This window comes from Uloborus diversus, chromosome 7 (genome assembly GCF_026930045.1).
Source record: "Uloborus diversus isolate 005 chromosome 7, Udiv.v.3.1, whole genome shotgun sequence".
Lineage (NCBI taxonomy): Eukaryota > Metazoa > Arthropoda > Arachnida > Araneae > Uloboridae > Uloborus > Uloborus diversus.
Window position 1 is genome coordinate 85,865,114 of NC_072737.1, and position 23,843 is coordinate 85,888,956.

Sequence of the window (23,843 nt, forward strand, 5' to 3'; positions counted from 1 at the left end):
GTTGACTTGTTGAAGTGACGTCACGACAACTAGACGGAATCGATTCCCGGCGATGCTTAATATCTGCTTTGCTCAGAAAAAGGTAGAATTAGAAAGAAATAAATGTTCTGAGTTCATTGTTTTCTTTTTCGGTCAAAGTTCATTTCCAAGTGGAGGCAAACGTAATAATCCCGAAACTGAAATAAGAAGCTAATTTTACGTATAGAAACGAGTGTGGGGTATTTATAGACTTCTGGTTTGGTGTGAGATAGATGACCACTTATTTCCCCCCCCCCCCTCAAAACGGGACATTTACCGATTTTAGGCATCTGCACAAGAATGTTAAAAAAAAAAGAGTTTGTGACTGTAAAAATTTGCTTTACTACGGGAATGTGGGGCAAAGTGAAATAGTTAACTTACTTAATAGTGAACTGAAGATAACTTACTTTTTTCAAAATGTATAAAATGGAAATTTGCTTTGAAAATCACAATGCATTAAGAAAGAACAATATGTTTTGTGATAAAAATGCATTGAAACATTATTTTTAATTTTTGGCAGTAAATTTGTACCTTCCAGAAAAAAAGTGGAAAATATTCACCTTTTTTTTCCATGGAGCAAGTGAAAAATGAATTATTTTTAAAATGAGAAAACTTTTATTTGAAAACGAGAATTAGTTTTGAACAAATGAATGAGGAAATAAAAGAATGGATGAATAAATGAAAGATTTTAAACAATAAATGAACAAATGTACGATTTAATTTTTAAGAAAAACTAAATGAGTAAATAAAATTGCTGCGAATGAATAAAAAATCAAGTGAATAAATGAATAAGTAAGCAAATTATGAAACGAATTAATTAATAAATGAATACGTTAGTGATTAAATAAATGATTGAACAAGTAAATGAAATGAACTATTTCACTTTGTCCCATCCACTTTGCCACGCATGCACTTGATTAATAATACAAAACATTTAAAATAAATAAAAAGCTAAATATGTATTAAATAAATAAATACCGCACAGAGTAATTACAGGTCTCAATTTATATTTAAAATGTTAATAACAAGAATTTTATTATTTGAAAATATCAAAAATAATTCTTCCTTATAACTAGGTATTGGCAATGTGAACGTCAATTTTTGAAAATTGCTACTTTTATGATATGTTATGAGATAACTTTTTCGTGATTGGAATAGCCTATATGTGTCATTACGTAACTAAAATATTACCAGATAGCGCTAAAAACAGAGTAAATATTCCACCATTTCACTTGGCCCACATTCCGTTTATTTATCCACATACATTATTTATTACATTATATACATTATCCACATACATTTATTTAGTGCTGACTTTAAACAAAAATAAGATTCTTAGTAGAATTTCATACAATTTAGTTTTCAAATCAACCTCGCTATAAGAACTGATTTGCAACTTTGCTTTTTGACAAATCAGAAATTGGTCATTCGCGAAAATGCCCTTTCCGTTAACGTATAAACCCAGGCAGGAGTGCCCACGGGGAGGGGGGGATTATGGCGCAAGTTGCTCCATCAAAATTTTCGGAGGGGGGGGGGATTTTTTGAAATTTTACTATTTATTTATTTAAATTTATTTATTGATTTATTTTTAATTTAAACTAGAAAGGCGCTCGTCAAGGTATGACGGGTGAAAATTGCTTCTACTCTTCTACATTTGAACGAAGTAATTGCCTCTTTGGATATGTTTTGATATTTGAAATTGTAACCGTAACTCAAGTGGATTAACCATAAACTCCAGTGGGTAGCGTTAATTCTCAACCCCCTTTTTGATTCTTCATTCCCCTAAAATGACTGTCTTACCAGTAAAACAGTGAAGTTTCCGGATCAAGTTCGGCCTTGTCACAATAAAGCCTTTCCCTGCATGCTAAACATTACCAAAACATTTTCGGAACTCAAATAAACTATAGGGGAACCACTGCAACCACTGTCTAATGGCAAATGAAAAAGGTAAAACAAACAAGTGCCGTAACTTATAACTTGCTTTGACGCTTAGTGAATGGCAGTAATTTTTCATCGTGTTTGTGGGAAGCTTTCTTTTTTATTCTTCTGAAATAACATTACATCATAAACTGTCTGAAGTCTGTAATTTACCCCAAAGAAAACACTTGGAATGGAATGTTTTACCTTTTTCTTTAGTATCGTTTATCACCGCAAGGTAGCGTATTCGAACTCTGGAGTTGCGAATTACAGTAAATTCCCGATTATCGGCGGACAGATTATCTGCGGCACGGATTATCCGCGGGTCCTTACACATTTTTTAAAAAACTTATGATTGTGTTGTTGTTTGCTTTTAGATTTTACGCATATTTTTTTATATTCAATGTTAGTAGGTGCAATGTAGCAATGTTTTTAGTTATAATTTAAATGAATGTGTGAGTGTCATTAATATTTTTTGGCTATTGCATACACTAAGTATCGTTTTTTACCTATTATTCGAATTATCCGTGGTTTTCGCTTATCCGCAGTTACTGTGCCACCCTATTCCGCGGATAATCGGGAGTTTCAAATTATCATGCCGTGGCGTTAGTTTCATTGTTGAAACACACGGGTTACTCCATCATCGGCTATTATTTATATGAGAATAATTTATTTTATTTTATTTTGTTTATTATTTAGTTTTTGTGTGTGTCTGTCATTAGCGTAGCACAGAACTTTTCTAATAAAATAATAACAATAATTAAAAATAAATAGTAAATAAAATTCTTTTGAAAAGATATTTTTTTTTTTTAAATTACGCCCACCATCGTTCTTTCAAACATAAGGCGTCTTGCTGTCCAGTATAACAATGAAGTGGCTTCAAAGGGTGTTAGGGCCTGGAAGTCATCACAATTATGAATATCATGAAAAGAGGAGCAACTATAAAGATGCTCCCCTGTCATTGGAGAAGTCCCCTCTCAGAGTACACAGAGAGATGAATTTGCCAGGTTGATTTTATGTAAATGGGCCTGTAGATAGTCATGTCCAGTAATGGTTCGGAAAGATTCAACTCCCAGGGCTGTGGGAAGGAGAGAAAGGCGCATACGCTGTTCATCATCCAGAAGGCAAGCCCAGGGCTTTCCGTCAGCTTTGTTCCTCAGGGTAGAAACTGTAGCATGTTGGATTTTGCTTGCGAGAAGTCGCTTAGCGTTTCTAAGTGGAACCGGGAAAGAAGGTGAATGCAGGGACGCAGCCTCTTTAGTCAAGATGTCCGCTCGTTCATTTCCATAGATGCCACAATGGCCTGGGATCCACTGGAAGACAACCTCTCTTCCGGAAAGCAAAAGAGAGTCAATGGATTTTTTAGACTCAAGCTCAAGTTCTGAAGGATATAGATTGAAATCAGTAATGGTCTGAATCGCAGCCTGAGAATCAACAAAGAGAACAATATTTTGTTCAGCTGGTTCTTAAATAGATCTGATGGCCATAAAAATTGCGTTCATTTTTCCATCGAAGTTATCCGCCCAAGTGTCGAGAGGCTCCTGAAGACTAAAATGTTTGGAGTAGGCACCGGCACCTGCTCTACCAGTTGAAGGAGTGGCCGATCCGTCAGTATAAACCCTAAACCAATCCTGATCAGGGCACGGCCAAAGCAATGGAGTACATCTCAGTCTGATGAGAATCTGATTTCTTGACAGGCTGTACCAGATCAAACCTAGCTGCAGCATATCTCAGAAGGCCAGTATAAGAAGATGGTCTATAGATGCCAAGTCTGGAGTTGGAGACCTCAAAGGCCTCTGCGAGTCTTTGGCACTCAAAAGAAAAGAATGTTGAGATTTTAGTCTAGTATGCGGAAGAATGTAATCAGGCCAGAAATGCAATTTTCTCAATAATCTTTCAGCAAGAGAAAGGGAAGCCTTGATTCGTCTGTCAGTTAAATTAAAATTTTTTGTCTGTAGCTGCATAGCAGTAATAGGGGTGGACTCCGCAGCACCAGTGATGAGTCTTAGTGCTTTATTTTGAACGAGGTCGAGTTTTGAAAGTGTGCTGTCAGAGGCAGTAATAAGGACCTCTGAGCCATAATCCAATACAGGCTTAATGTAAGATGTAAAGGTGGATGTAAGAACATTTTGAGAAGAACCCCACTTTATTCCAGCAAGACGTTTCAATAGGCAAAGGCGGTCCACCACTGTGTCAGTCACTTGTTCAATGTACTTATTCCAAGTTAGTCTGGTATCAAGAGTTATGCCTAGGCAGGTAGCACAATCAGTCCGAGTTAATGCACTGTTTTTGTACACCAGGTCAACAGTAAACAGTAAACGTTGGCTTCTCAGACTTGGAAGATAAATCTATACATATAATAAAATAAGATGTTTGTTTGTTTGTTTGTGTGTGTGTGTGTGTGGCGCGCTTCCCAGGAAAACGGAAAAGCCTAAGAAAGATGAAATTTGGTATACAGGTGCAATTTTAGCCGAAGATGTGCACCTCGGGCCTCCATTTTTGATATTTTAATTAGAAAAAAGTTATTTAATGTTTTATGTGTTTTTTTGCACTTTTTAGTACTTTTTACCTCACAGAACCTGAACCAATTGCGCCAGACAAGCATTATTTGTACTATAGTGTAGGAAATTTAATTTTAAATACGATGAACAAAAAAATTCGAAGATAAAGCAATTTTTGTATTTTTATGAATTTTGGAAAAAACTTTATTTTGCATTTTTTCCTGCGTTTAGATTTTTTCGAAACTCATCCTGCAAAATGTTTTAAAGCCTCTTTTCTAAAATTTTAATATGTGAAAGTGAAAATATTTCACCCTCTTCAGAAAAAAAAAAGTTTTCAAATATACGCAAGTTTTTTTTTTTTTTACAATTAACATTCTTCTTATCTGCTGTGACGTCACAACTTGGATTTCGATTCGGTATTGAAGAATCGAATCGTAATCGCTACAATTTTTATTATTCTTATTTTTTTTTTACTATTGCTTACTTCCATATTTTAACGGTAGCGCTTGCTTTTTCTTTACTTTTTGTTTTGTTTAGGGATTTCATTTCTTTCTGCTCCATCGGAAACATCCAACCTCAACATTCAACCTCCGAAACTGATGAATTGGAATTCTGTTCTTCGTCGGTAATTTCTGAAGCAACAACTAGGTATGCACACACATTTTTAAAAAAACACATATTACTTTTCTTTAAAACAAATATGTGAGACTCCAACTTCTTGTAAAATGTATATTTCTTTCAAATAAATATTTTTCCTTATGAGTACACGTCTTTCCTTGGCTCTAGTTAATTCTACAATGATTTTAAAAAGGGAAAAACACTTTGGGCCAAAGTAACCCAAACGCAAGGGTAACATTGGCCCAAACAAAAAACAATAATAAAGGGTAAAAACACTTAGAAATAAACTGATCAATATTCAAAAATTAAATTAAGAGATCTCTAGATGTGTAAAACAAGTTTCCACAGCTTGGAAATATGAACAATTACAAACTTATTCAGAAAAGAATTAGCAAAGATCCAAAATCTGGGCAAAAATAACCCGCATTTACGTTAAATGTTTAAAGAGAAAAATCGAAATTTGGCTTCTAAGACTTTGGAAATATGCGTTTGTATGTTACACCTAATCAGAATTTAATCGGCATGGGAGCTCACAATAGCTGAGCTCTTGCATTTCTTTTCAGTTTTATGTAAATTTTACCATTTTAGGATTAATTTTTCAGAAGTAGGGGGATGTGGGGTAAAGTGCCAATATAATTTATTTTTTTTCAGAATGAACTAATTGGAAAAGAACACTATATTTTATACTATAAAACTTGCTTTGAAACATTATTTTTTATTTTTGGCAGTAAATTTTTCCCTCTAAAAATAGTTAGACAATTTTCACTTTTATTTTCTTGGGGAAAAGTGAAAAATAAAATATTTTTTTCTAATGAAATATTTTCGATTCAATTATTAAAGATATTTTTTATAAAGATATTTTTTTATATTTAAAGAATGAATAAATGAAAAGAAAGTGAAACAATAAACAAATAAAACAATTAATTAGTTCACTAATATACGAGAAAAAAATAAATGAGTCAATAAAATAGTGAACGAATGAGTAAATGAGAAAGTAATTGAATGAATGAAAGTAAATAAAAGAATTAATAAATGAACACGCAAATGTTTTGATAAAAGGATTGAATAAGTAAATGAAGTTAAGTATTTCACTTTGCTTCCATCCATTTTGCCCTACAATACTAGTAGGTTTCAATTAATATTCAAAATAATAACATAATATTAATTGTTAATAACTAAAACTTTATCATTTTTAGCAATTAATAGTTTTTAGTTAATATCTCTGCAAATTATTATCGAAGGATGATATTAAATAACCAAACATAAAGACGGGAAAAATACGAATCTATCGATAATTGGTTCCATGGTCAGTTCACTGGCGTTCGGGAGAAGTAACTTGAACATACATTGATAGATACATACGATCAGTTTTTTATTATATAGATGATAACAAAAATAATTTTTGTCTTACAACACAACTTCACAGTATGAGCATGAATTTTTGAAAATTGCTTGTAGTATCACATTCTTTGATATTCAGATGTAGGGGAATGTGGAACAAAGTGAAATAGCGGAGCAAATTGAAATGGTGAAATATTTATTCCGCTTTTAGCGCCACTTACCTAGTAATATTTTAACTGTAAAGTAACACATGTAGGCTATTTCAGTCGAGAAAAAATTACCTCTAAAAATCAAAGAATGTGATGATACAAGCAATTAAAAAGAATGTATACTCAAATTGTAATATTTTGTAGTAAGTTAAAATTATTTTGATATCATCAAATGATAAAGTTCTCCTTTTTAACATTTTAAACATTATTTGGGACCTTCTAATATTCGTTGCAGTATTTTGTTTTAGCTAATATTTAGCTTATTTGTATTTTTAATATTTTTCAGAATTAGTCAAGTGCATGCGGGGCATAGTGAAATAGTCCATTTCGTTTATATTTTCAATCATTTACTAAATCACTTACGTATTCAATTATTAAATACATTCCTTTTTTTAATAATTCACTTCTCTCTCTTTTAATCCATTCATTCACTTATTTTCTTGTCTATACACATAAATGGCTACTTCTGTATGTATGTCCGGGATAAGCTTCAAAACTACTGAACCGATTTTAACCATTTTTTCACCATAGATAGCTACATTATCAAGAAGCAACATAGGCTATAATTTATTTCTGAAAAAAACTTAGTTTAAAAAAGTTATGATGGAAAACAGTAAATATATCATGTAATTTCCTCCATTAAATGTATCAAATATAAAACCCATTTTTACAAAATTTCGTTGCCTTACGACAGCAATATTAATAGTTATCATAATAAAAGTTTTGAATGAAGGATTCTCTGGAGAAAACATTTATTTATTGCTTTCTTAGGATTTTTATCCTCATCTATGCCAATAATCGATAACGGAACTATGTAAAAAGAGAATTGATTTTGGTAACAGTTGGAAAATAGAAAGTGTTTATTGTCTAAAATTACACAGGCCTGCAAAATTCGGGTCATGAAAAAGTGATTGTGCGTTAATGAGTGACTTTTATTCTATTGGGCACGCTGATTTCAAATATGACATCCATTTTTGTCAATCATGAAGATATTTTCACCAACTGGGCTTTAACATATAGGCAGAAAAACCTATTTTTGCCCATTCTTAGAGAAAAAGTCTTTTCTAAATATGTGTAAGTTTATTACTTACAAACAAGTTTATGCATCAAACATAAAATTCGAAATCAGTTAATAAATATATATATTAATTTCATAGAAATAGGAACATATTAATAATTAATCATAACGATTTAATTATAACGTAAGGCAATCTTTTCAACTGACGCTGTTTTTTCAGCCAAAGACTACGTAATAATGTTTCTCGACTTTCATTTCACCATGTTATCAAAATATTGCAATTTAAAAGAATCTTTAAAAAAATTTTGTTAAAAAGGTAAAATAATCCGCTAACTAAATTAGGCAAATATATAAACAGCACAAAAACTTCCATTAGTTTGTCTTTGTGCACAATTTCAAACACTGGCCAAGTTTTACTACTTATTTCGGAATAAAATGTTCAGCATTTTTTTATGGTTACAAAAAATATCTCAGTATTTGGCGACAATATATCTTTGACGAAAATTAGTAACACAAGTTTTACAAAGTAGGGAGGGAGAGCATTATCCGAGGTATCCCAAAACGATTACCGCAAATTGGTAGCATTTCAAATCGCACCAAGAACCCACAATAATTGAAATTTCCCACGATAACTAAAGCAAGTATAGTGGGATTACGGGCGGGTACATTTTTTTAAAAATCGTTTGCATTTCAATAGCCCTGACTATGTTTAAAAAAAAAAAAAAAGAAAGAAAGAAAGAAAGAAATACTAACTGGTAAATCTTTTTTAACAATTGAAATTTCATATTTTGGAAATTCTTCAAAATTTTATTTGCTTAAATGTCGTGCTTTCATTTCTTTCTGAATGCTACGTTTTTTGTTCTTTATACTTATTAATATTTTACTTTTATGGGTAAGGAAGAAGCTCGATTTTTAATCACGTCAAAGCTGTGTGTTTTGAGTTCTTTCAGTTAAAACAGAAAACGAAAGAAAGTAGCGATTGTTTCTCGCAATTATTACTGACCCAGGCAACGACAGGTATTTTTTCTAGTTCATTCAATATTTTATTTACTCATTAATTTTTCCACGTATATTAATTTATTACCTTATTTATTTATTAGTTAATTGTTCCATTATCGTTTCATCTATTCAATCATCCTTTTAATGGCTCTTTAATTTGTTCAAAATTATTTTTCACAATCTAATAGAAAATATTTCCTTCGAAAAATATTTCCTTTTTAACTTTGCCCCATAAAAAAAAGAAGTGAAAAATTTCCACTTCTTTTTAAGGCACAATTTTACTGCCAAAAATTAAAAATAATGTTTCAAAGCAAATTTTATCATAAAATACAATGTACTGTCTTTATGTACTGCAATTTTCAAAACAAATTTTCTATTTGTTCACTATGAAAAAGCTAAGTCATCTTTACCATTTCACTTTGCCCCACATTCCCCTACATTTCCTTGACTGGAATAGACTACTCTTGTAATTTCATAATTAAAATATTACCAGATATGTCGCGCTAAAAGCAAATACTATTTCACCATTTTTCTTTGCCCCATATTCTCCTACTTAATTAAGCTAAAAATTAAACTCTTTTTTTTTATTATTAGGACACATTGAAATATGAAAACTATTTTTGCAAAATTAGTGGCGCATTTGAATTTTGAAATCTCAGAGAATATCATATTTTTCAAGACAAATTTCTAAAAAACCATCTTGTGGGTGAAAGTAAAATATTTTTTCATTATAATGGTAAAATAAACAAACAAACTGAGTGTTTAATGCTATTTTAGCCGAAATATTTGCTTGAAACTTTTTTAAAATCTTGACTCCTTATACGACGCCACGAAATATTTGCAACAGCAACAGATGTTGCGAAAGACGTATTTTTGAGGAACGAAAACTAAATATTGGACTCTGAAGAAAAAGTTTTATTTATGCTCTTTCCATCCAAGCATTTCTTAAATTTTTAAAAGTATTTAAATTGTAGTATATTACAAAAATTTATCTTTTGTTTCGATAAACTTTATTAACTATGATTAATATAGCTTTGCAGGTATAAAAATAATGTTAATTTTTTAAATTTTGTAAATAATTTTTATGTAACAATTTTAACGTTTTCATCCATGCTTTTTGCTTGACAAGGACTTAAAGGTTTATACAGAGCATTGCTGAATATATATTTTTTTCGTTTTAATAATGATCATTTTTATGACTATTTTAATTAAAACAAACATTTTAAAAGTAAAAAATAAATCATTTTTGTACTAGTTATATGAAAAAATTTAATTTTCTCACTTACATCCCTTTGCTTCTCAAGAGAGTGAGAACAATAAGCTATCGTGATTGCTCAAAAAAACAGTTCAATCTCTGCACTTGGAAAAAAAATTATAATAAAAACACATTAGGTATTAAAATATGTGTCGAGTGCCAAACTATAGATAATCCTGCCATCTAGCAACCATGCTGCCAAAGTTTTCGCCAAGCCTCCCACCAGTCACATGATGTATCCATGAACCAATTTTTTTTATCAGCAAGTCTGGGAAAGCTCGGTCTACTCTTATTATTAGTCTATGATTAAACCAATTGTTTCGAAAATTCGTTGCCTAACAACAGCAATATTAAAAGTAATCATAATGTAAATTTTGAATCAAGGCTTCTCTGGAGCAAGCATGACATTGCTTTCTTAGGAATTCGGAACTCCAGCCCTCGAATACGCTACCTTGCGGTGATTTACAAAACTGCAAATGAAACTAAACATTGCCACGTTGCGTAACAACGTGTGTCTGTTGACGTAAACACAGGCAGTTTGTTCTGAGTATTTATTGACGCAATCGATGTGTCTTAGTTTGCTTTCAGCTACAGAAATTAATTCGTCCCTTAGTAGTATTCTCGAGCTTCTCAAAATAATGTTAGTTTTCATTATTTCCTTAATAATTGGTGAAAGCGAAAATTCTGGATTAACAAACTTGGATAACGTTATACAAGGTAAAAAATTTTATTGTTTTGTAAGAATTTGGAAGAATATGGGGTTTTTTTTTAATCTTAAATTAATTAAACTTACCATATTTTACAGCAGCATTTAGTTGGAATGGACAGTATGCAAAATATTTTCTTGAATATATTATCGTAGAACAAAATGAATAACCGAGAAAGAATTTACTTTATTCCTTTTATTCTCAGCTGAAAGGTTTCGCCAAATTTGTTTAGGGTTATAGTTTTAGTATAGTGTGAGCAAAGTAGCCTTGGCGAGATTTCGCGTTTTTAGTTAAACCATTTTTAATTTTTATCATGAGTGGAATAAAATGGTAGTAAGATTACAGAATTCGATAAGTGAAAAGAAATAATGGTCAATCAACTGAAAAGAAAACTACCACCATATAACCGTGAGAATTTTGTTGATGATTTGCATAACATGACACAATTAAATCTTAACTCAGAAATTAGAAAAATCGAAACTGAAAATTTTTAAATTAACCGATTCGGGAATTCGAGAGAAATAGCTCAGCTACAAATGGAAAACGATAAGCGCCAGCCAAGCAAGGCAAAAAAAGTATCATCTTCTTTCGATAACAATTTGTAATGTCATATTGAATCTTCTAGCATTAATTGTTATTCTTGTCAGGCCACAATTATTATTTAGTTTTATCAAGAATTGATAAATATCGAATTCAACATCGTGGAAATAGCTGCTTAGAACTACGAACTACGTAGTTTGCATTAATCTTTGACGTTTAGTAATGCTTCTTGAATTCTCATTTCTTTCTACGTGGGCCAGAATATCCACAAGACTTTGAAAATTAATTTAAAAAGAATAAAGCGAAAAAATCATACGTACGAACAAAAATCACAACACTTTTAGCATTTTCTTCGTTACCATGTGCGTTTGTTTTAGTTTTTAAGTCCGCCATTAGACAGTGACTTCAGTGCCCCCTATAGTTCGTTGGAGTTGCGAATTGCATCCTCATCTTCTCTACATAGTATAAAATGAAGTCTCCAAAAAGCGTCTGTTTGTTTGAACTCGCAAAACTCGAGAACTACACGACCGATTTTGCTGAAATTTTCAGTTTGTTCCTTTAAGTCCTGAGAAGGTTTGCAGACTTGTTCGAAAAAAATTCGACGAGTAGTTCTTATTTTATTCCAATTTAGCCCAATTTTCACATAAATTCCCGAATATGGGGGTGAAAAATTACTTTGCAAATAATAATATTATATATCGTTGGAAAGGGAAGAATTTTCCGCGTTCTACGCAATTTGTTCCAATGCTCTAACTTAATTGCGGCGGGAGTTTTTTACGTTTTTAGCTCGAATTTTTTTAGGCTTAGCTAAAATTTATTCACTACTTTCTTCACTAAATCCATCAATAAAAAGTGAAGGAATTGTCCCACAGTTTTCTTTTTGACAGCATTGGATAGAGCTGCTTTTTTTACTCCAGATCTAACTCGACTTAAGGTCGAAAGTTTAACCCTGTATCTCCATTCGAAAAAAAGTTACATGCCAATTAAATGAAGTTCAAAAATCTTTTCTCTATTCAAGTTTTTAACCATTTTATTTTGCGTTTCCACGGTAACGCTTTTTGAATCCATTGTTTATTTTCATCTTTCTCATTTTAAATTCTTGAACTTATTTTATTTTGTGTTTCCATGGTTACGCCTTTAAAATCCATCCTTCTCATTTTATTTTAATTCCTTAAAAGTATTTTTACTATCTGTCGTCATTGTTTGGCGAGAAAATTTTGCATGAGGGCTTTTTTTCTTTCATTTAATCCTGTTCACTTGACGCAATGGTTTTTTTCAAGGTCGACCGGGCAAAGCCGCGCAACGCAGCTAGTTATACATAAAGAGCTAATCTCTGTCCGGATGTCCGGGGTAAACTTCAAAACTACTTTAGGGATTTTAACCAATTTTTCACCATAGATAGCTACATAATCGGGGAACAACTTAGGCTACAATTTATTGCTAAAAAACTTAGTTCAAGAACGTCGTGATCGAAAACACTAATTGTCATGTCATTTCCACATCAAATGATTAAAGATTAAACCCATTGTTTCGAAAATTCGTTGCCTAACAACAGCAACATTAAAAGTAATAATAATGTAAATTTTGAATCAAGGCCTCTCTGGAGCAAGCGTGATATTTATTGCTTTCTTAGGAGTTGCATCCTTATTTTTATACATAAAGGGCTACTTCTGTCCGGATGTCCGGGGTAAACTTCAAAACTACTGGACGGATTTTAACCATTTTTTCACCATAGATAGCTACATTATCAGGGAGCAACTTAGGCTATAATTTATTGCTAAAAAACTTAGTTCAAAAATGTCGAGATCGAAAACAGTAAACGTCATGTAATTTCCACATCAAATGATTAAAGATTAAACCATAGACTAATAATAGTTAGTTCATATTTTGGAAATTCTTCAAATTTTCATATGCTTAAATTCGTACTTTGTTTCTAAATGAATATACGTTGGTTCTTTATACTTATTGCTATTTTAATTTTATGGGTAAGGAAGAAGCTCGATTTTTAATCACGTCAAAAACGGTGTCTTTTGAGTTTTTTCAGTTAAAAAAGAAAACGAAAGAAAGTAGCGATTGTTTCTTGCAAATATTACTGACCCAGGCAACGCCGGGTATTTTTGCTAGTAAGTAAATAAAACTTTGATATAATGAACTAGGGGGCTCTGCCCCCTGCTCGTTAACGCTCACCAACCCCCGGAGATTGCTTCGCAATCTTATTTCATTCGCAAGAATTTAAATTGTCAATTAGAAAGAAACAGATTAAAAACGCTGTGGAACAAAAAGCACCCTTTCTCCGGGTTTCCCGTAAATGCTAAGGGGCTCCTGAGCATTGCAAAATTGCAGTTTTGTACGTTTGAAAAGTCGCTTTCATATTCGTGGTCACTAGTAATATATTTTGCTGTTTAGCTCGGGGCTTGAATTGAGTTGAGCCCAAGATTTTCCGTTAAAATCGAAACCCTTAAAAATTGTAAATAAGATAGATGAAAAAGCGAATCGAAAAGACGTTACACTAAGTCAACGCCAAATAAAAAATCAATAATTTTAATTTAGATGATATTATTCGAACTTGATTTTTAACTGCTTGTAACTTTTTTTCCTTTGAAGATAGAAGCTAAGTTTTTCGACCATAGGTAGAGATTAAATATGGAGTAAAAAAAGCCGTTCTTTACAGTGGTGTCAAAAAGAAAACTGTGGGACAATTTCTTCGTTTTTTGCTGATAGATTTAATGAAGAAAGTAGTGCCTAAATTTTAGTTAAGCCAAAAAAAGTTCGAGATAAAACGCAAATAACTCCCGCCGTATTTAAGTAGAGCATTGAAATAAATTGCGTAGAACGCGGAAACTTCTACCCTTTCCAATGATATATAATATTAATATGTTCACGTATCTTTTCACCCCTTTAATAGGCAATAATAGACAATTTACGCGAAATTTGAGCTTAAAAAATTAATTACAAAAAATTAATTCGAATTAAAAAAAAAAAAACCAGATGCAAACCACCTGGGCTTGAAGTAACTTTGTACAAAATTTCAAGGCTGTTAGTGCTATGGGGTCTCTTGGACGCAGGTCCGACACAGACTTCCTTCCAGAATTTCTTTGAAACCTTACTTTTATTTATTATAGATTATATAGTCCGAATCATCATAAAATATATATTGTCTTAGGTTTTGTTATTTAGAGAAAATGATCTGTTTATTGTTGAAAAGGGTCATTTTTACAACAATACTGATGATAAAACTGTTTTACGATTACAATTAGATGTTGCAGGTGAAAAAGTTGAATGGCGAAGGATTTTAAAAATGTATTTTGATATTTTTTAATATATTAAGTTTGTGGTCAAATTTGTTTTGTTTTTTATTTATTTATTTTTTTTCCTTTTGATGGAACAGAATACGATAAATATATTACAGTAAAAAACAATACAAAACAGCAATGTTATATATGTACGAAGTTGCAATGAATAGCAGACATCTGATTCTTCATCATCCAAGAGAAACTCACACTTTTCTACATTGAAAAAGGGATTTCGCGAAACCCCGAAACAAAAGTCTGAAATTTTTTTGGAATAAGAAATTTTTTTGGAGGTCACAGTGACCTGCCGTGACCTTCCATCGGGGTGTCCCTGCCCCCTGCAGTAACGCTACTGTATATACAATAATTTAATTCACTTCTGAATGCAGTTAGTTTATAAAACAGAGAAGACGTCGATTCTTTATTCCACCTCCAACCCAGAACCAAAATAAACAAAGAAATTCTTATTTAGAATATCACCCACGTGTTTCCCACCGCCGAGCACATTTTTCTGAAATCCTTCATTGAGAACGATTTCGGAAATACACAACAAACGATTATTTCTGACATAAAAAAAAAGTTCAGTTGTTGCCATATTGGTGGCCTGTTCTGACGTTTGATGACGTCAGACCGTCGAGTAACGGAAAAAGCTCTACGCTCACACGAATACAGGATTCATGCTTGTACGGAACGTGAAGAATAAATAACCAGCGTTATATATTTCTCTATATTTGAGGCTCGTAATTTTGTTTATGTGTGTGTGTGTGTGTTTTTTTTTTTTTTTTTTTTTTTTTTTTTTTTGACAGTATTCGTCGATTTATTTGAGCATTTTGTTTTAATATTAGACACTAATAACTGCTTTTTTCAGAACCAATTTCAATCTAATATTGTTTATATGCTTTTATTTTCAGGTTCATAATATTCTTGGACATGCGGTCAAAAATAAAGTACTTTTTGCACTTTGCTTCAAATATAAAATTACTTATGATATTTTCAAATTAAAATTTGCTAATACTGTAGACATTTTTAATTTAATCAAAATAAAATCTAAACGATGCTTTCAGATAAAACGTTTTACATTTTTAGGTTAGCAGTAAAATACATTTTTTGTGAAAATTTTATATTACTGTTCAGCTTATAATGAGATCAGTTTCTGCCGAATCTTGACACATTTAATTGCAAAAATTTACATGAGGGTCATTTTCAAGAAAATAGTACAAAACCTGCCGGACACTTTTGAATTTTTTTTAATCAATTTTAATAATTACCACCAATTATTTTTTTGTAATTTATGTTGTCTTGAGCCAGAGAAGCTTGGGGGGGGGGGGGGGGTTCACTGTTTCACTTTTCCAACTGTGCCGCAATTTTGTGTAAAATCCGGCATCCACAGTACACACATGCCATATGGAGCCGTTTACAGGGCAGGGAACTATTCGCAACACAACAACACATTCACACAAAGGAAAGACAAGGACAAGATGGAGAAAAAACATCCATGCCCGAGACGGGATTTGAACCCGGGACCACCCCATCGCAGTCAGACTCCTGTGACCACTAGACAAGACGTGCGGTTTTATAATTGATTCTCCATATATTTATGTGAAAATGTATCAATGGTTTGCACATTAGTAATTTGCGAAAGGCTTGAAAAAGTTTCGTTTTGGAACCATTAGAAGAATATTAGGCGTAACAGCTTAAAACCATTCGGATTAAAAATGTGGTTTAAAGCCGCTGTGACGTACAACTACAATAAAAAAGAAAACATGGTTTTTATCTGGCTTGGGGATGCAGTGCATCTTATTTTTATTTCAAATATACTAAAAAGTTTAAGTGGCGGAAAGTTAACCGGCAGGACTCCAAATTACCTTTTTTTGTTTACTTAAAAAAAATTTATGTGTTTTTTTGAATTTTGATGTAAAAACACAGCAGTAATCGCTCATTGAAAACATTTTACCGAAGAACATTTGTAACCGTGGCCAACCTAAATTATCGGAATATAAATTTTTAACAAAATAGTAAGGGAAGCGAAACTGCAAGGAGAAAAGCAGCGTGAATAGATAAAACCTAAATTTCTTAAAATTACATCAAAATGACTTGAAATAAATTAGTTCTATTGAAATGGAGTCTATGGAGAGCTTAATTCTTTTAATATAATTTTAAGTCTCTCTAATAGACTTAGAAGTTTAGATACTACTTATTTTATGTTAAAAAAAAACAAAGTAACTAAATTTAATGCTTGGCGGGGTTTTTTTTTTTGGTTCTTCCGAAACAGAATATTTATGTGAAAATTTAGCTTACATTTAAATGAAATGGTTCAAAACCGAATTTTTGAAAATTCGATGTGAGATGTACACCGCCATGGCGGAATAACTAATGCATTTTGTGCTGAATTTCACAACTCTAATAGTGGAATAAAAAATGATTAAATAAAAACAAAAAACTCGACTGCGTGAAAACCAAAAATACTAAAAAGAAAAATGCATAATCTCAGTAGTTTAGAATGTTGTACTACTGAATAACTACACCATTGAACTAGTTTTATAATCGTACACAGATAAAAACAAATCATAAATTCAAAAGCAGAATAGAAGGATCAACAGTTGGGGCCCATACCTTTCTGAATCAAGGAACCCCGTAAAATTTGAATGGGCTCTGACTATTGATCCTTAAATTCTGCTTTTGAATTTATGATTTGTCTTATCTGTGTACGATTATAAAACTAGTTCAATGGTGTAGTTATTCAATAACTACTGGGCTTATGCATTTTTCTTTTTAGTTTTCTTGGGTTTTACGCAGTCGGGTTTTCTGTTTTCATTTAATAATTTTTTATTTTACACTTTTTAGTTAATTTTCATTGACTTAGTTATTATGATTATGATACGGTACATTTCGCAATCTTGTCATTTCATTGAGACAGTTTGTATCTTGAGGTTTATTAAGTAACTTGCGGTGGTCTAAACTACTGATAATTAGTCCCTCTAGGGATCTAACTTGGCTTAAAACTACATGTGCTTGACCTTCAGCAAAACGGCACGAACTTAAGTCAACCACAGAACAGCTATATAAACAGCCTGTATAACTCATGATGACGCGAGCTAGAAACGTCCCGTCAGTCAAATCTTTCTCGCAAAACTAAAAAAGCCTGTCAAGAAAGTACACGTCGCAAAACTCAGTTCCCTAAATTACGACAAAAAAAAAAAAAAAAAAAAAAAACAACATGTTAGAGATGAAAATCGAATTAGTAGATTTTCTTTTGGTGCTTATTGCACGGGTTTATTTTGATGAGGACTAGAATCTGAGTGTCTTGCCTCCCTTACGCATGATACATTTTTTATTATAGTACAAAATGCATATGGACAACACATGGAAGACTTTACATCAGAAAGAGGGGAAAGTACATCCAGAGCGAGGGTGGGAGTCGAATCAGCCGCCTCAAGTGTGAGAAGCAATCACTTAGATCACTCGGCCACTGAGGTCCTAATTAGTAAACTCAGTAAAAAAAAAATCAGGCAGTGAAAGCTACCTGCATTTGTCGCACGCTGTGTCGCACGCTACGACACGATCCCTAACTGACAAAATGGCAACTGGTTGTTGATATGGTGAATTTTGATTACTGTCATGTGTTTAGTGACACTCCCAAGGTTAAGACAAATCGATTGACGTAAGAATTATCAAAATTGGCCAAGACGTTTAGCCTCTACAACGCCACATAGGAACAAACATACATACATAGACTTATAAACACATAACCCTCTTTTGCGTCGCGTACGCGCAGTCGGGTAAAAAGAAATGTGAATAAAAATAGCCGAGAATGTAACACCTTAAATAAAATCGAAAGCAGTGAATATAACTGCACCAAAAATGTATCAGAAGAGGGGAGTGGGGTAAAAACTGTTAAATACCACCTACGAAGAACAACAGTCCAAAACCACTCATTTCCTTTCAAAAAACCAAAAAAAAAAAAAAACTTTTCGTATGCCAACAAACTAAAAATTAACGATCAGGCTACGTGTTCCCGTTTTTTAACGTTAATTACAGACGTTCCAATACTTAACTTAAGAGATTAAACACTTCTACTCTAAAAAAAACTTTCTGATTAGTATGAAATTTAATAGCGTGCGGCGATTTTTTCCTTATATCCAAATAAAAAATGGAAAAAAATTGAATATTAAAACAATACCTTTCTGCGCACATCCAACGGCATAGTACAATTCGAATGTTATAAGTTTATTTCTTTTATTCAGAACTAAAAAAGTGAGGGATAGGTTTTGATGCTCACTTAAAAATAGCTTAAAAGAAGAGCAAAATCTGATTTTTATAAATGCCTACAAATTCGAAAAGTTATACAATTAAATTGTATATTTGCCTTCGCATTCGATGTCGCGAATTCAACAATCCTTACCGAGTTTCTCCGACTGAAAAGAGACGGGAAGCTAAAATAGAAGTATTTTCAAGTTCCGTTAGATGTTTCCTGGATTAATGCTAAAAATTGGCTTTTTTGGAATTCCGGCAAAGTCACTGAAGGTTTTCTCTTTTCTCCGAAGGTTAATTGGGTGTACACTATTTTTCCATCTTTATTTTAATTGAAAACTATAATCAGTCTTAGGGCTCGATTGAGTATCGAGGGTATCGAGAGGCTCTGGCTCTGAAATCAAAACTTACAATTTTAGTCCTTAGTTAAAACAATTTTTGCCATTTGGGGGCTAACTTTTTAATTAATTTGTTAATTTACTTTGGGATTTGGGGCTTCTAAAAAGCAAGGGCCCTAAACTGTTAAAGATCATCTGCTTAGAAATGAAAACAATTATCTTTTCATTTTTTTTCAAGCAGTTTTGACTTAGAAATGAGTAAATGTAAAATTTAAATTCAAGCAAGTGGATCATCTAAAAAATAACGCATGCGCAGAAAGGAAAGCGGGAGTTGAATTTCTCAGTTTCTCACTGCAGACCTCTCACTGTTGTGAAAAATATTCTTATCTCCTAGTTTAAAGATTAACTAAGTGTATTTATAAAGTGTATCGGCTTCAGTTCGATTACGGTCCTTCCAGACTGTTTAAGCTCCCAAAGGGAGCGTATAAGTTAATGGACTACTTAGGTTTTCTAGAATTACTGGTGAGCAAAATACCATACTCACGAATAGCACAATATGCGCTTATTTTTGAGACATTCGTATTCTCAAACCAATTAGACATGTTCTCATTTTTTAAACATCCCTATTCACAGAAATGATACCGTCCGTGCTTATTTCTGAGCAGAGCGGTACTTAAAAAATGAGAACATGGGGAATCGTTTTTGAGAAGAGGTTATATTTCAAAAGTAAGAACTCTTGCTTTTCAATTCCAAGCCAAATTGCCGCCGAGCCATTTTGAGTAAGTGATGTTCTCAAAAATAAGCGGTTTTGTCTCAATTTTAAGAAATTTGTTTTAACAGTGTAGCCCACGGCTTAGTTGGCCTATTTAGTAATCAGGCCCTGATCAGTTTTTTGTGTACATAACAAACTTAGACTGTAAAGTGTCAAACAGTCACATATTTTTTTTTTCTCGGAATGGTTATATCATAAACAATATGTATCTAAGTACTTATTTACATTATAAAAATGCAATTCTATTTTTTAAATATTTCATCCCCCCAAAAAATGAAACGATCAGGGGATATCTTTACAGAGTTACGGTTATGAAAAGATGTTTACGATGTACATAAAATCTCGTATAGTTTTGCTTCTTTTTCAAAACTACTGAAATTTAATTGGAAAAATAAACATCCTCACACACACATATTGAAAAATTTGAACACCTTTTTATTTTTATATTATTTTAAAGGCATGCTTGTAAAGGAAGACAATTTGGAGGTTGGGAGGGGGGTGAACTAGAAAAACCAGTAAGGAAAGAAGGTAAGAACTTAATTTTTTTTAGTAAAATGCGAAAAAAAAAAAAAAAAGGGAATGATAAAATTGAGTGAGTAATGTTAGTGAAACTTTTGCACTGAAATATTGCTCTCGATTATTTTTTACTCATTTATAAAAAGTTTTCAGCTTGACTATTTTTTTCAATCGTATACTGAATAAATCTTTGATAGAAAAAAAAGCGTTGAGAAAAATATAAGATATATCAAGCTTTTTTCCTAGGTGAATAAAATACGAAATTTCGTAGATAATATGAATATCAGTTACACGCTTCATACAATTCCTACATTGATTACAAAACATTCCTTTTCTACGGTAAATTCTTATTGCAGTTTCCTGATTAATCTTTACTAATAATACAGCTGAAAGTCTCTGTCAGTCAGGATCTCTGTCCGGATCTCTGTCTGTCTGTCAGGATCTCTGTGACGCACATAGCGCCTAGACCGTTCGGCCGATTTTCATGAAATTTGGCACAAAGTTAGTTTGTAGCATGGGAGTGTGCACCTCGAAGCGATTTTCTGAAAATTCGATGTGGTTCTTTTTCTATTCCATCTTTAAGAACAAAATTATCATAAGATGGACGAGTAAATTACGAAATTATCATAACGTGGAACCGTAACATGCGCACAAGCCAATTGGCGAGATACGAAATTATCATAACGTGGAACCGTAACATGGGTACAAGCCAATTGGCGAGAAAATTCACCATACATTATTTGTAAATATACAGGCGAACCAAAAGACCTTTTAATTTTTCTATTACGGGCAAAGCCGTGCGGGTACCGCTAGTTTGATAATAAACGTAAAAGACCAGTAAGTAGTTTGATAGGTCAAATAAATGTATTTCGTAATTATATTCATTTGTTACGAAACTTCAGAAGAGAAATTATCTTTTAATAGTCACCCGGTGGTATACAAAGAATAAATTAAAAGCAATGCGTAAAATTTTGTAAACTTTCTTCACAAACAATTGCTCCTACCTCGAGATCAGAATTTTTTTGTCTGTATATTATGCAATAATAAAATATGATTATCTTTCGGTAGCGATAAAAATGTTATTAAGTTAACAGTTTATTTAATTGTGGAAATTAAGCAGATTCATTACTTTCTCTCTCTATGTGTATCTTTTTCTGTGCTGAATTTCTATCACACATGAGAAACATTAACAATTACGTATAGCATTATATTTTATTGTTTTGTTGTGCTTTTTTGACAAAGGCAGCTAATCTTTCAAATATCATAAGCTTCGCGATAGAGTATAGATTTATTTTTACAATATAAATCTCTTAAATGCTAAGTAGATTGCCTCAACTTAGCAGAATATTGCCAATATATTGCGTTTCACAAAAGCAATTAAAATTGGCAGAAAAGCGCAGACAATATTAAAAATCATGAAAACTAAACCCATTATTTTCTTTGAACGTATACAAAACGTTTTCACTCATTTTTTTACACAAATAACTATGGTTACAAACTGACGATAATCTATTGAGTCAGATAACCTTCCCTTAAAAAAAATATTTATAGTTGTTATTTTATTAATTTTCTTAACGAAAACATCATCTGCTACAAATCAAAAATTCAACTTTATTTAATTCAATTCAGCGACCAGAAACCGCAAACTATACTTTAAAGTAAAGATAAGCCTCGTTTTAGAGTATAAAATTAACTTAAAATGAAGAGTTAATGGGTGCTCTTACTATCACTCGACCTTTGGGAAAAGTTCACATTATGCAGCTTTTAAGGGTTTTAACAGGCTGCAAAAATCGAACAAAAATGGCTCTTTTTTTTTCCTCGATGAGATACTCGCCAATTTATGATTTTCTTTAAAATTGGAATAAATATCTTGAGATACTTTTTTTCTGGATGAAAATTACTCTATGTTCTATTCTGAATCCCTGACAACGTGTATGCAAAATTTCATGGTGATCGGTTGAGTAGTTAAGGCGTGAAAACATGACAAACAAACAAACTCACTTTCGCATTTATAAAATTGGCGAGGTACATCTTTCAAAAAAACTCCAGTACGTTGGTTTTGGAATAACTTTATCCTAAGTTTTTAAATATTTTTCTGAAATTTTCAAATTTTAGTTCAATAATACATGCTGCTGTGAGCGATGAAAAATCACGATTGATGCCGGTTAATACATAAAGATGAGTGAAGTTTTTGGGATTAAAAAAAAGGTCAGATAGGTCTAAATTTAAATTTTGAGCCATAAAATTGCTCTTTTTTACACATTAATGGGAAATTTTACTTTTTTTCTCCTTGGCCTGACTGCTGAACATGACACAGCTTCTATTTTTGAAGAAGACCGTTCAACGTCCGGCAATGCTAGTATTTTATATAAATTGATTGGGCCTGTCTGTCGATAAGGTCCATAAAAGATGAAAAGTTTGACTATATTCCAAAATTTGCTTCATTTATTACTCAAATCAGAAATATTTGGATAACTGTTCACATTAGGTTAAAATCACCCAATATGAGAGTACTTCCTAATATGGAATATCAATGTTTTTTTTTTTCCATTCCTGAATCCGACACCTACAAAGAATGTAGAAACTAGTTGTCTAAGAATTGATGCTTCGTGCTGTGAACAGAAACAGTGGTATAAGCTGTAGTTGCGGAGGTTAGGGGCTGTCTACAAATGATGTCACGCTTTGAGGGGAGCCCGTGAAATTGACATTTTGTGACGAGGAGGAGGGGGAGGGAAAAAGACGAGTGACATCATGCATTTTCTATAAGAACATATTTATGAAAAATAGCGTGAAATGTGAGGGAGAGGGGGTATGGTGAAGTGTGACACATTGTGACAAGGGGTGGGGTCAAAATGTTTTTAAAAAGTGTGACATAATTTATGGACAGAACCTTTTTGCGCTTATTTTTATCACATTTCCAGTTTCTTTTACAGTACTACCGTAATCATATTGCACTGGTATTATACGTTAAAAATTATAACTTCATTAATTATTCTTTCTTCTGCATGAACATTAAGTACGTGTTTTTTCAACATTAACTGGATTTCAAGCATAATTGATATCTATGCTTTAAACAGAAAATCAGTTGGGAGAAACATGACAATAGCGAAGAAAATACGCAATATGGGGCGAAACAAGTTTCTTTTTCTTCAGAAAAGAAAGAACAAAGAAGCTAAAGTGAGAAGGAAAAGGGTGGTGTGCTGTCTGTTCTGCTGAGTTCTTTTCAAATAATCAGGGGGTGCACACTAGGTTTTCCAATCCCAAAATCCCGATCCCGAATCCCGCGGGATCCCTCACGATATTTAGCGGGATTAATCCCGCGGGATTAAGAGGCAAATCCCGCGGGATTTCTAATCCCGAAATTTTTTTTCCCCATGTAAACGTTTTCCAACTTCAGCCGATCATAAAACGACTATTTTCACGAGCATCATCTGAAATTTGAATCACCTCGTTTTTCTTACTGTGATGTATGATGAACGGTGGATTTACAATTTAATCTTTACTAATAATAAAGCTCAAAGTCTCTCTGTCTGGATGTCTGTAGGATGTCTGG

The 23,843-nt window shown here is 32.4% G+C and overlaps 1 pseudogene; it reads right to left on the reverse strand.

Annotated features, from left to right (window-relative positions):
- Positions 1-2,744: 2,744 nt before the first annotated feature.
- Positions 2,745-3,662, reverse strand: LOC129226774 (uncharacterized; annotated as a pseudogene).
- Between the last annotated feature and the right edge of the window lie 20,181 nt (positions 3,663-23,843).